This window comes from Phyllobates terribilis, unplaced genomic scaffold (assembly GCF_046119375.1).
Source record: "Phyllobates terribilis strain yellow unplaced genomic scaffold, ASM4611937v1 Scaffold_5__5_contigs__length_657084704, whole genome shotgun sequence".
Classification (NCBI taxonomy): Eukaryota; Metazoa; Chordata; class Amphibia; order Anura; family Dendrobatidae; genus Phyllobates; species Phyllobates terribilis.
The window spans coordinates 290,406,508-290,420,741 of NW_027362765.1; the positions used below are offsets into that span (position 1 = coordinate 290,406,508).

At 44.0% G+C, this 14,234-nt stretch overlaps 1 protein-coding gene across 1 annotated transcript in view; it reads right to left on the bottom strand.

Annotated features, from left to right (window-relative positions):
- The window catches only part of LOC141272992 (uncharacterized), a 167,885-nt gene extending 153,654 nt beyond the window's left edge, over window positions 1-14,231 (bottom strand). Inside the window, exon 1 of the mRNA XM_073684257.1 lies at window positions 14,095-14,231. The gene's annotated coding sequence lies outside the window, so the exon portion shown is untranslated. The remainder of the gene's footprint in view (window positions 1-14,094) is intronic.
- Between the last annotated feature and the right edge of the window lie 3 nt (window positions 14,232-14,234).

A 14,234-nucleotide genomic window follows, 5' to 3' on the forward strand; every position in this document is an offset into this window, starting at 1 on the left:
CAGACAGGACACCACAGTCTGCTCCCGCTGTATAATAATAACAAACAGGACACCACAGTCTGCTCCCCCTGTATAATAATAATAACAGACAGGACACCACAGTCTGCTCCTCCTGTATAATAATAACAGCAGACAGGACACCACAGTCTGCTCCTCCTGTATAATAATAAGAGACAGGACACCACAGTCTGCTCCTCCTGTATAATAATAACAGCAGACAGGACACCACAGTCTGCTCCTCCTGTATAATAATAACAGCAGACAGGACACCACAGTCTGCTCCTCCTGTATAATAATAACAGCAGACAGGACACCACAGTCTGCTCCTCCTGTATAATAATAACAACAGGACACCACAGTCTGCTCCTCCTGTATAATAATAACAACAGACAGGACACCACAGTCTGCTCCTCCTGTATTATAATAACAGCAGACAGGACACCACAGTCTGCTCCTCCTGTATAATAATAACAGACAGGACACCACAGTCTGCTCCTCCTGTATAATAATAATAACAGACAGGACACCACAGTCTGCTCCTCCTGTATAATAATAACAGACAGGACACCACAGTCTGCTCCTCCTGTATAATAATAATAACAGACAGGACACCACAGTCTGCTCCTCTTGTATTATAATAACAGCAGACAGGACATCACAGTCTGCTCCTCCTGTATAATAATAACAGACAGGACACCACAGTCTGCTCCTCCTGTATAATAATAACAGACAGGACACCACAGTCTGCTCCTCCTGTATAATAATAACAGACAGGACACCACAGTCTGCTCCTCCTGTATAATAATAACAGACAGGACACCACAGTCTGCTCCTCCTGTATAATAATAACAGACAGGACACCACAGTCTGCTCCTCCTGTATAATAATAACAGACAGGACACCACAGTCTGCTCCTCCTGTATAATAATAACAGACAGAACACCACAGTCTGCTCCTCCTGTATAATAATAACAGACCGGACACCACAGTCTGCTCCTCCTGTATAATAACAACAGACAGGACACCACAGTCTGCTCCTCCTGTATAATAATAACAGACAGGACACCACAGTCTGCTCCTCCTGTATAATAATAACAGACAGGACACCACAGTCTGCTCCTCCTGTATAATAATAACAGACAGGACACCACAGTCTGCTCCTCCTGTATAATAATAACAGACAGGACACCACAGTCTGCTCCTCCTGTATAATAATAATAACAGACAGGACACCACAGTCTGCTCCTCCTGTATAATAATAATAACAGACAGGACACCACAGTCTGCTCCTCCTGTATAATAATAATAACAGACAGGACACCACAGTCTGCTCCTCCTGTATAATAATAACAGCAGACAGGACACCACAGTCTGCTCCTCCTGTATAATAACACACAGGACACCACAGTCTGCTCCTCCTGTATAATAATAACAGACAGGACACCACAGTCTGCTCCTCCTGTATAATAATAACAGCCAGGACACCACAGTCTGCTCCTCCTGTATAATAACAGACAGGACACCACAGTCTGCTCCTCTTGTATAATAATAATAACAGACAGGACACCACAGTCTGCTCCTCCTGTATAATAATAACAGCAGACAGGACACCACAGTCTGCTCCTCCTGTATAATAATAACAGCCAGGACACCACAGTCTGCTCCTCCTGTATAATAATAACAGACAGGACACCACAGTCTGCTCCTCCTGTATAATAATAACAGCCAGGACACCACAGTCTGCTCCTCCTGTATAATAACAGACAGGACACCACAGTCTGCTCCTCCTGTATAATAATAACAGACAGGACACCACAGTCTGCTCCTCCTGTATGATAACAGACAGGACACCACAGTCTGCTCCTCCTGTATAATAACAGACAGGACACCACAGTCTGCTCCTGCTGTATAATAATAACAGACAGGACACCACAGTCTGCTCCTCCTGTATAATAATAACAGACAGGACACCACAGTCTGCTCCTCCTGTATAATAATAACAGACAGGACACCACAGTCTGCTCCTCCTGTATAATAATAACAGCCAGGACACCACAGTCTGCTCCTCCTGTATAATAATAACAGCAGACAGGACACCACAGTCTGCTCCTGCTGTATAATAATAACAGACAGGACACCACAGTCTGCTCCTCCTGTATAATAATAACAGCAGACAGGACACCACAGTCTGCTCCTCCTGTATAATAATAACAGCAGACAGGACACCACAGTCTGCTCCTCCTGTATAATAATAACAGCAGACAGGACACCACAGTCTGCTCCTCCTGTATAATAATAACAGCAGACAGGACACCACAGTCTGCTCCTCCTGTATAATAATAACAGCAGACAGGACACCACAGTCTGCTCCTCCTGTATAATAATAACAGCAGACAGGACACCACAGTCTGCTCCTGCTGTATAATAATAACAGACAGGACACCACAGTCTGCTCCTCCTGTATAATAATAACAGCAGACAGGACACCACAGTCTGCTCCTCCTGTATAATAATAACAGACAGGACACCACAGTCTGCTCCTCCTGTATAATAATAACAGCAGACAGGACACCACAGTCTGCTCCTCCTGTATAATAACAGACAGGACACCACAGTCTGCTCCTCCTGTATAATAATAACAGCAGACAGGACACCACAGTCTGCTCCTCCTGTATAATAATAACAGACAGGACACCACAGTCTGCTCCTCCTGTATAATAACAGACAGGACACCACAGTCTGCTCCCCCTGTATAATAATAACAAACAGACAGGACACCACAGTCTGCTCCTCCTGTATAATAATAACAGCAGACAGGACACCACAGTCTGCTCCTCCTGTATAATAATAAGAGACAGGACACCACAGTCTGCTCCTCCTGTATAATAATAACAGCAGACAGGACACCACAGTCTGCTCCTCCTGTATAATAATAACAGCAGACAGGACACCACAGTCTGCTCCTGCTGTATAATAATAACAGACAGGACACCACAGTCTGCTCCTCCTGTATAATAATAACAGCAGACAGGACACCACAGTCTGCTCCTCCTGTATAATAATAACAGCAGACAGGACACCACAGTCTGCTCCTCCTGTATAATAATAGCAGCAGACAGGACACCACAGTCTGCTCCTCCTGTATAATAATAACAACAGGACACCACAGTCTGCTCCTCCTGTATAATAATAATAACAGACAGGACACCACAGTCTGCTCCTCCTGTATTATAATAACAGCAGACAGGACACCACAGTCTGCTCCTCCTGTATAATAATAACAGACAGGACACCACAGTCTGCTCCTCCTGTATAATAATAACAGACAGGACACCACAGTCTGCTCCTCCTGTATAATAATAACAGACAGGACACCACAGTCTGCTCCTCCTGTATAATAATAACAGCCAGGACACCACAGTCTGCTCCTCCTGTATAATAATAACAGCAGACAGGACACCACAGTCTGCTCCTGCTGTATAATAATAACAGACAGGACACCACAGTCTGCTCCTCCTGTATAATAATAACAGCAGACAGGACACCACAGTCTGCTCCTCCTGTATAATAATAACAGACAGGACACCACAGTCTGCTCCTCCTGTATAATAATAACAGCAGACAGGACACCACAGTCTGCTCCTCCTGTATAATAATAACAGCAGACAGGACACCACAGTCTGCTCCTGCTGTATAATAATAACAGCAGACAGGACACCACAGTCTGCTCCTGCTGTATAATAATAACAGACAGGACACCACAGTCTGCTCGTCCTGTATAATAATAACAGCAGACAGGACACCACAGTCTGCTCCTCCTGTATAATAATAACAGACAGGACACCACAGTCTGCTCCTCCTGTATAATAATAACAGCAGACAGGACACCACAGTCTGCTCCTCCTGTATAATAACAGACAGGACACCACAGTCTGCTCCTCCTGTATAATAATAACAGCAGACAGGACACCACAGTCTGCTCCTCCTGTATAATAATAACAGACAGGACACCACAGTCTGCTCCTCCTGTATAATAACAGACAGGACACCACAGTCTGCTCCCCCTGTATAATAATAACAAACAGGACACCACAGTCTGCTCCCCCTGTATAATAATAATAACAGACAGGACACCACAGTCTTCTCCTCCTGTATAATAATAACAGCAGACAGGACACCACAGTCTGCTCCTCCTGTATAATAATAAGAGACAGGACACCACAGTCTGCTCCTCCTGTATAATAATAACAGCAGACAGGACACCACAGTCTGCTCCTCCTGTATAATAATAACAGCAGACAGGACACCACAGTCTGCTCCTCCTGTATAATAATAACAGCAGACAGGACACCACAGTCTGCTCCTCCTGTATAATAATAACAACAGGACACCACAGTCTGCTCCTCCTGTATAATAATAATAACAGACAGGACACCACAGTCTGCTCCTCCTGTATTATAATAACAGCAGACAGGACACCACAGTCTGCTCCTCCTGTATAATAATAACAGACAGGACACCACAGTCTGCTCCTCCTGTATAATAATAATAACAGACAGGACACCACAGTCTGCTCCTCCTGTATAATAATAACAGACAGGACACCACAGTCTGCTCCTCCTGTATAATAATAATAACAGACAGGACACCACAGTCTGCTCCTCTTGTATTATAATAACAGCAGACAGGACATCACAGTCTGCTCCTCCTGTATAATAATAACAGACAGGACACCACAGTCTGCTCCTCCTGTATAATAATAACAGACAGGACACCACAGTCTGCTCCTCCTGTATAATAATAACAGACAGGACACCACAGTCTGCTCCTCCTGTATAATAATAACAGACAGGACACCACAGTCTGCTCCTCCTGTATAATAATAACAGACAGAACACCACAGTCTGCTCCTCCTGTATAATAATAACAGACAGGACACCACAGTCTGCTCCTCCTGTATAATAACAACAGACAGGACACCACAGTCTGCTCCTCCTGTATAATAATAACAGACAGGACACCACAGTCTGCTCCTCCTGTATAATAATAACAGACAGGACACCACAGTCTGCTCCTCCTGTATAATAATAACAGACAGGACACCACAGTCTGCTCCTCCTGTATAATAATAACAGACAGGACACCACAGTCTGCTCCTCCTGTATAATAATAATAACAGACAGGACACCACAGTCTGCTCCTCCTGTATAATAATAATAACAGACAGGACACCACAGTCTGCTCCTCCTGTATAATAATAATAACAGACAGGACACCACAGTCTGCTCCTCCTGTATAATAATAACAGCAGACAGGACACCACAGTCTGCTCCTCCTGTATAATAACACACAGGACACCACAGTCTGCTCCTCCTGTATAATAATAACAGACAGGACACCATAGTCTGCTCCTCCTGTATAATAATAACAGCCAGGACACCACAGTCTGCTCCTCCTGTATAATAACAGACAGGACACCACAGTCTGCTCCTCTTGTATAATAATAATAACAGACAGGACACCACAGTCTGCTCCTCCTGTATAATAATAACAGCAGACAGGACACCACAGTCTGCTCCTCCTGTATAATAATAACAGCCAGGACACCACAGTCTGCTCCTCCTGTATAATAATAACAGACAGGACACCACAGTCTGCTCCTCCTGTATAATAATAACAGCCAGGACACCACAGTCTGCTCCTCCTGTATAATAACAGACAGGACACCACAGTCTGCTCCTCCTGTATAATAATAACAGACAGGACACCACAGTCTGCTCCTCCTGTATGATAACAGACAGGACACCACAGTCTGCTCCTCCTGTATAATAACAGACAGGACACCACAGTCTGCTCCTGCTGTATAATAATAACAGACAGGACACCACAGTCTGCTCCTCCTGTATAATAATAACAGACAGGACACCACAGTCTGCTCCTCCTGTATAATAATAACAGACAGGACACCACAGTCTGCTCCTCCTGTATGATAACAGACAGGACACCACAGTCTGCTCCTCCTGTATAATAACAGACAGGACACCACAGTCTGCTCCTCCTGTATAATAATAACAGACAGGACACCACAGTGTGCTCCTCCTGTATAATAATAACAGACAGGACACCACAGTCTGCTCCTCCTGTATAATAATAACAGACAGGACACCACAGTCTGCTCCTCCTGTATAATAACAACAGACAGGACACCACAGTCTGCTCCTCCTGTATAATAATAACAGACAGGACACCACAGTCTGCTCCTGCTGTATAATAATAACAGACAGGACACCACAGTCTGCTCCTGCTGTATAATAATAACAGACAGGACACCACAGTCTGCTCCTCCTGTATAATAATAATAACAGACAGGACACCACAGTCTGCTCCTCCTGTATAATAATAACAGACAGGACACCACAGTCTGCTCCTCCTGTATAATAACAACAGACAGGACACCACAGTCTGCTCCTCCTGTATAATAATAACAGACAGGACACCACAGTCTGCTCCTCCTGTATAATAATAACAGACAGGACACCACAGTCTGCTCCTCCTGTATAATAATAACAGACAGGACACTACAGTCTGCTCCTCCTGTATAATAATAACAGACAGGACACCACAGTCTGCTCCTCCTGTATAATAATAACAGACAGGACACCACAGTCTGCTCCTCCTGTATAATAATAACAGACAGGACACTACAGTCTGCTCCTCCTGTATAATAATAACAGACAGGACACCACAGTCTGCTCCTCCTGTATAATAATAACAGACAGGACACCACAGTCTGCTCCTCCTGTATAATAATAACAGACAGGACACCACAGTCTCCTCCTGCTGTATAATAATAACAGACAGGACACCACAGTCTCCTCCTCCTGTATAATAATAATAACAGACAGGACACCACAGTCTGCTCCTCCTGTATAATAACAATAATAGACAGGACACCACAGTCTGCTTCTCCTGTATAATAACAGACAGGACACCACAGTCTGCTCCTCCTGTATAATAACAACAGACAGGACACCACAGTCTGCTCCTCCTGTATAATAATAACAGACAGGACACCACAGTCTGCTCCTGCTGTATAATAATAACAGACAGGACACCACAGTCTCCTCCTCCTGTATAATAATAATAACAGACAGGACACCACAGTCTGCTCCTCCTGTATAATAATAACAGGCAGGACACCACAGTCTGCTCCTCCTGTATAATAATAACAGACAGGACACCACAGACTCCTCCTCCTGTATAATAATAACAGACAGGACACCACAGTCTGCTCCTCCTGTATAATAATAACAGACAGGATACCACAGTCTGCTCCTCCTGTATAATAATAACAGACAGGACACCACAGTCTGCTCCTCCTGTATAATAATAACAGACAGGACACCACAGTCTGCTCCTCCTGTATAATAATAACAGCCAGGACACCATAGTCTGCTCCTCCTGTATAATAATAACAGCAGACAGGACACCACAGTCTGCTCCTGCTGTATAATAATAACAGACAGGACACCACAGTCTGCTCCTCCTGTATAATAATAACAGCAGACAGGACACCACAGTCTGCTCCTCCTGTATAATAATAACAGACAGGACACCACAGTCTGCTCCTCCTGTATAATAATAACAGCAGACAGGACACCACAGTCTGCTCCTCCTGTATAATAATAACAGCAGACAGGACACCACAGTCTGCTCCTGCTGTATAATAATAACAGACAGGACACCACAGTCTGCTCCTCCTGTATAATAATAACAGCAGACAGGACACCACAGTCTGCTCCTCCTGTATAATAATAACAGACAGGACACCACAGTCTGCTCCTCCTGTATAATAATAACAGACAGGACACCACAGTCTGCTCCTCCTGTATAATAATAACAGACAGGACACCACAGTCTGCTCCTCCTGTATAATAATAACAGACAGGACACCACAGTCTGCTCCTCCTGTATAATAATAACAGCAGACAGGACACCACAGTCTGCTCCTCCTGTATAATAATAACAGCAGACAGGACACCACAGTCTGCTCCTGCTGTATAATAATAACAGACAGGACACCACAGTCTGCTCCTCCTGTATAATAATAACAGCAGACAGGACACCACAGTCTGCTCCTCCTGTATAATAATAACAGACAGGACACCACAGTCTGCTCCTCCTGTATAATAATAACAGCAGACAGGACACCACAGTCTGCTCCTCCTGTATAATAATAACAGCAGACAGGACACCACAGTCTGCTCCTGCTGTATAATAATAACAGACAGGACACCACAGTCTGCTCCTCCTGTATAATAATAACAGCAGACAGGACACCACAGTCTGCTCCTCCTGTATAATAATAACAGACAGGACACCACAGTCTGCTCCTCCTGTATAATAATAATAACAGACAGGACACCACAGTCTGCTCCTCCTGTATAATAATAATAACAGACAGGACACCACAGTCTGCTCCTCCTGTATAATAATAACAGCAGACAGGACACCACAGTCTGCTCCTCCTGTATAATAATAAGAGACAGGACACCACAGTCTGCTCCTCCTGTATAATAATAACAGCAGACAGGACACCACAGTCTGCTCCTCCTGTATAATAATAACAGCAGACAGGACACCACAGTCTGCTCCTCCTGTATAATAATAACAGCAGACAGGACACCACAGTCTGCTCCTCCTGTATAATAATAACAGCAGACAGGACACCACAGTCTGCTCCTCCTGTATAATAATAACAGCAGACAGGACACCACAGTCTGCTCCTCCTGTATAATAATAATAACAGACAGGACACCACAGTCTGCTCCTCCTGTATTATAATAACAGCAGACAGGACACCACAGTCTGCTCCTCCTGTATAATAATAACAGACAGGACACCACAGTCTGCTCCTCCTGTATAATAATAATAACAGACAGGACACCACAGTCTGCTCCTCCTGTATAATAATAACAGACAGGACACCACAGTCTGCTCCTCCTGTATAATAATAACAACAGACAGGACACCACAGTCTGCTCCTCCTGTATAATAATAATAACAGACAGGACACCACAGTCTGCTCCTCTTGTATTATAATAACAGCAGACAGGACACCACAGTCTGCTCCTCCTGTATAATAATAACAACAGGACACCACAGTCTGCTCCTCCTGTATAATAATAATAACAGACAGGACACCACAGTCTGCTCCTCCTGTATAATAATAACAACAGGACACCACAGTCTGCTCCTCCTGTATAATAATAATAACAGACAGGACACCACAGTCTGCTCCTCCTGTATAATAATAACAGCAGACAGGACACCACAGTCTGCTCCTCCTGTATAATAATAACAGCAGACAGGACACCACAGTCTGCTCCTCCTGTATAATAATAACAGCAGACAGGACACCACAGTCTGCTCCTCCTGTATAATAATAACAGACAGGACACCACAGTCTGCTCCTCCTGTATAATAACAGACAGGACACCACAGTCTGCTCCTCCTGTATAATAATAATAACAGACAGGACACCACAGTCTGCTCCTCCTGTATAATAATAACCGCAGACAGGACACCACATTCTGCTCCTCCTGTATAATAATAACAACAGACAGGACACCACAGTCTGCTCCTCCTGTATAATAATAACAGACAGGACACCACAGTCTGCTCCTCCTGTATAATAATAACAGACAGAACACCACAGTCTGCTCCTCCTGTATAATAATAACAGACAGGACACCACAGACTCCTCCTCCTGTATAACAATAACAGACAGAACACCACAGTCTGCTCCTCCTGTATAACAATAACAGACAGGACACCACAGTCTCCTCCTCCTGTATAATAATAATAACAGACAGGACACCACAGTCTGCTCCTCCTGTATAATAATAACAGACAGGACACCACAGTCTGCTCCTCCTGTATAATAATAATAGACAGGACGCCACAGTCTGCTCCTCCTGTATAATAATAACAGCCAGGACACCACAGTCTGCTCCTCCTGTATAATAACAGACAGGACACCACAGTCTGCTCCTCCTGTATAATAATAATAATAACAGACAGGACACCACAGTCTGCTCCTCCTGTATAATAATAATAATAACAGACAGGACACCACAGTCTGCTCCTCCTGTATAATAATAACAGACAGGACACCACAGTCTGCTCCTCCTGTATAATAATAACAGACAGGACACCACAGTCTGCTCCTCCTGTATAATAACAGACAGGACACCACAGTCTGCTCCTCCTGTATAATAATAACAACAGACAGGACACCACAGTCTGCTCCTCCTGTATAATAATAACAACAGACAGTACACCACAGTCTGCTCCTCCTGTATAATAATAATAACAGACAGGACACCACAGTCTGCTCCTCTTGTATTATAATAACAGCAGACAGGACACCACAGTCTGCTCCTCCTGTATAATAATAACAACAGGACACCACAGTCTGCTCCTCCTGTATAATAATAATAACAGACAGGACACCACAGTCTGCTCCTCCTGTATAATAATAACAACAGGACACCACAGTCTGCTCCTCCTGTATAATAATAATAACAGACAGGACACCACAGTCTGCTCCTCCTGTATAATAATAACAGCAGACAGGACACCACAGTCTGCTCCTCCTGTATAATAATAACAGACAGGACACCACAGTCTGCTCCTCCTGTATAATAATAACAGCAGACAGGACACCACAGTCTGCTCCTCCTGTATAATAATAACAGACAGGACACCACAGTCTGCTCCTCCTGTATAATAACAGACAGGACACCACAGTCTGCTCCTCCTGTATAATAATAATAACAGACAGGACACCACAGTCTGCTCCTCCTGTATAATAATAACCGCAGACAGGACACCACATTCTGCTCCTCCTGTATAATAATAACAACAGACAGGACACCACAGTCTGCTCCTCCTGTATAATAATAACAGACAGGACACCACAGTCTGCTCCTCCTGTATAATAATAACAGACAGAACACCACAGTCTGCTCCTCCTGTATAATAATAACAGACAGGACACCACAGACTCCTCCTCCTGTATAACAATAACAGACAGAACACCACAGTCTGCTCCTCCTGTATAACAATAACAGACAGGACACCACAGTCTCCTCCTCCTGTATAATAATAATAACAGACAGGACACCACAGTCTGCTCCTCCTGTATAATAATAACAGACAGGACACCACAGTCTGCTCCTCCTGTATAATAATAATAGACAGGACGCCACAGTCTGCTCCTCCTGTATAATAATAACAGCCAGGACACCACAGTCTGCTCCTCCTGTATAATAACAGACAGGACACCACAGTCTGCTCCTCCTGTATAATAATAATAATAACAGACAGGACACCACAGTCTGCTCCTCCTGTATAATAATAATAATAACAGACAGGACACCACAGTCTGCTCCTCCTGTATAATAATAACAGACAGGACACCACAGTCTGCTCCTCCTGTATAATAATAACAGACAGGACACCACAGTCTGCTCCTCCTGTATAACAACAGACAGGACACCACAGTCTGCTCCTCCTGTATAATAATAACAACAGACAGGACACCACAGTCTGCTCCTCCTGTATAATAATAACAACAGACAGGACACCACAGTCTGCTCCTCCTGTATAATAACAGACAGGACACCACAGTCTGCTCCTCCTGTATAATAATAACAGCAGACAGGACACCACAGTCTGCTCCTCCTGTATAATAATAACAGACAGGACACCACAGTCTGCTCCTCCTGTATAACAGACAGGACACCACAGTCTGCTCCTCCTGTATAATAATAACAGACAGGACACCACAGTCTGCTCCTCCTGTATAATAATAATAACAGACAGGACACCACAGTCTGCTCCTCCTGTATAATAATAATAACAGACAGGACACCACAGTCTGCTCCTCCTGTATAATAATAATAACAGACAGGACACCACAGTCTGCTCCTCCTGTATAATAATAATAACAGACAGGACACCACAGTCTGCTCCTCCTGTATAATAATAATAACAGACAGGACACCACAGTCTGCTCCTCCTGTATAATAATAATAACAGACAGGACACCACAGTCTGCTCCTCCTGTATAATAATAACAGACAGGACACCACAGTCTGCTCCTCCTGTATAATAATAACAGATAGGACACCACAGTCTGCTCCTCCTGTATAATAATAATAACAGACAGGACACCACAGTCTGCTCCTCCTGTATAATAATAACAGACAGGACACCACAGTCTGCTCCTCCTGTATAATAATAACAGACAGGACACCACAGTCTGCTCCTCCTGTATAATAATAACGGACAAGACACCACAGTCTGCTCCTCCTGTATAATAACAACAGACAGGACACCACAGTCTGCTCCTCCTGTATAATAACAACAGACAGGACACCACAGTCTGCTCCTCCTGTATAATAATAACAGACAGGACACCACAGTCTGCTCCTCCTGTATAATAACAGACAGGACACCACAGTCTGCTCCTCCTGTATAATAATAACAGACAGGACACCACAGTCTGCTCCTCCTGTATAATAACAAGAGACAGGACACCACAGTCTGCTCCTCCTGTATAATAATAACAGACAGGACACCACAGTCTGCTCCTCCTGTATAATAACAGACAGGACACCACAGTCTGCTCCTCCTGTATAATAATAACAGACAGGACACCACAGTCTGCTCCTCCTGTATAAGAACAGACAGGACACCACAGTCTGCTCCTCCTGTATAATAATAACAGACAGGACACCACAGTCTGCTCCTCCTGTATAATAATAATAACAGACAGGACACCACAGTCTGCTCCTCCTGTATAATAATAATAACAGACAGGACACCACAGTCTGCTCCTCCTGTATAATAATAATAACAGACAGGACACCACAGTCTGCTCCTCCTGTATAATAATAATAACAGACAGGACACCACAGTCTGCTCCTCCTGTATAATAATAATAACAGACAGGACACCACAGTCTGCTCCTCCTGTATAATAATAATAACAGACAGGACACCACAGTCTGCTCCTCCTGTATAATAATAATAGACAGGACACCACAGTCTGCTCCTCCTGTATAATAATAACAGACAGGACACCACAGTCTGCTCCTCCTGTATAATAATAACAGATAGGACACCACAGTCTGCTCCTCCTGTATAATAATAATAACAGACAGGACACCACAGTCTGCTCCTCCTGTATAATAATAACAGACAGGACACCACAGTCTGCTCCTCCTGTATAATAATAACAGACAGGACACCACAGTCTGCTCCTCCTGTATAATAATAACGGACAAGACACCACAGTCTGCTCCTCCTGTATAATAACAACAGACAGGACACCACAGTCTGCTCCTCCTGTATAATAACAACAGACAGGACACCACAGTCTGCTCCTCCTGTATAATAATAACAGACAGGACACCACAGTCTGCTCCTCCTGTATAATAACAGACAGGACACCACAGTCTGCTCCTCCTGTATAATAATAACAGACAGGACACCACAGTCTGCTCCTCCTGTATAATAACAACAGACAGGACACCACAGTCTGCTCCTCCTGTATAATAATAACAGACAGGACACCACAGTCTGCTCCTCCTGTATAATAACAGACAGGACACCACAGTCTGCTCCTCCTGTATAATAATAACAGACAGGACACCACAGTCTGCTCCTCCTGTATAATAACAGACAGGACACCACAGTCTGCTCCTCCTGTATAATAATAACAGACAGGACACCACAGTCTGCTCCTCTTGTATAATAATAATAACAGACAGGACATCACAGTCTGCTCCTCCTGTATAATAATAACAACAGACAGGACACCACAGTCTGCTCCTCCTGTATAATAATAACAGACAGGACACCACAGTCTGCTCCTCTTGTATAATAATAACAGACAGGACACCACAGTCTGCTCCTCCTGCAAAATAATAATCAGTGCCTTGTAAGGGAACGGTTAATAACGCCTCTAGCTACTGCCAGTCTCATCAATGTCACCCTCCGTTGCCTCTTTCATCACCTCACATACCTGATGTCATTACTTCCTTTTCGTGCGTTTCTAGCCTCATTGTCATTGGGCACTAATTAGTATGTTCCGTTATGATGTGTTCATCGTCATCATGGGAGTTGTAGTCACTTTTTCCTTCCATTGCTCTTTTGCTGCCTATG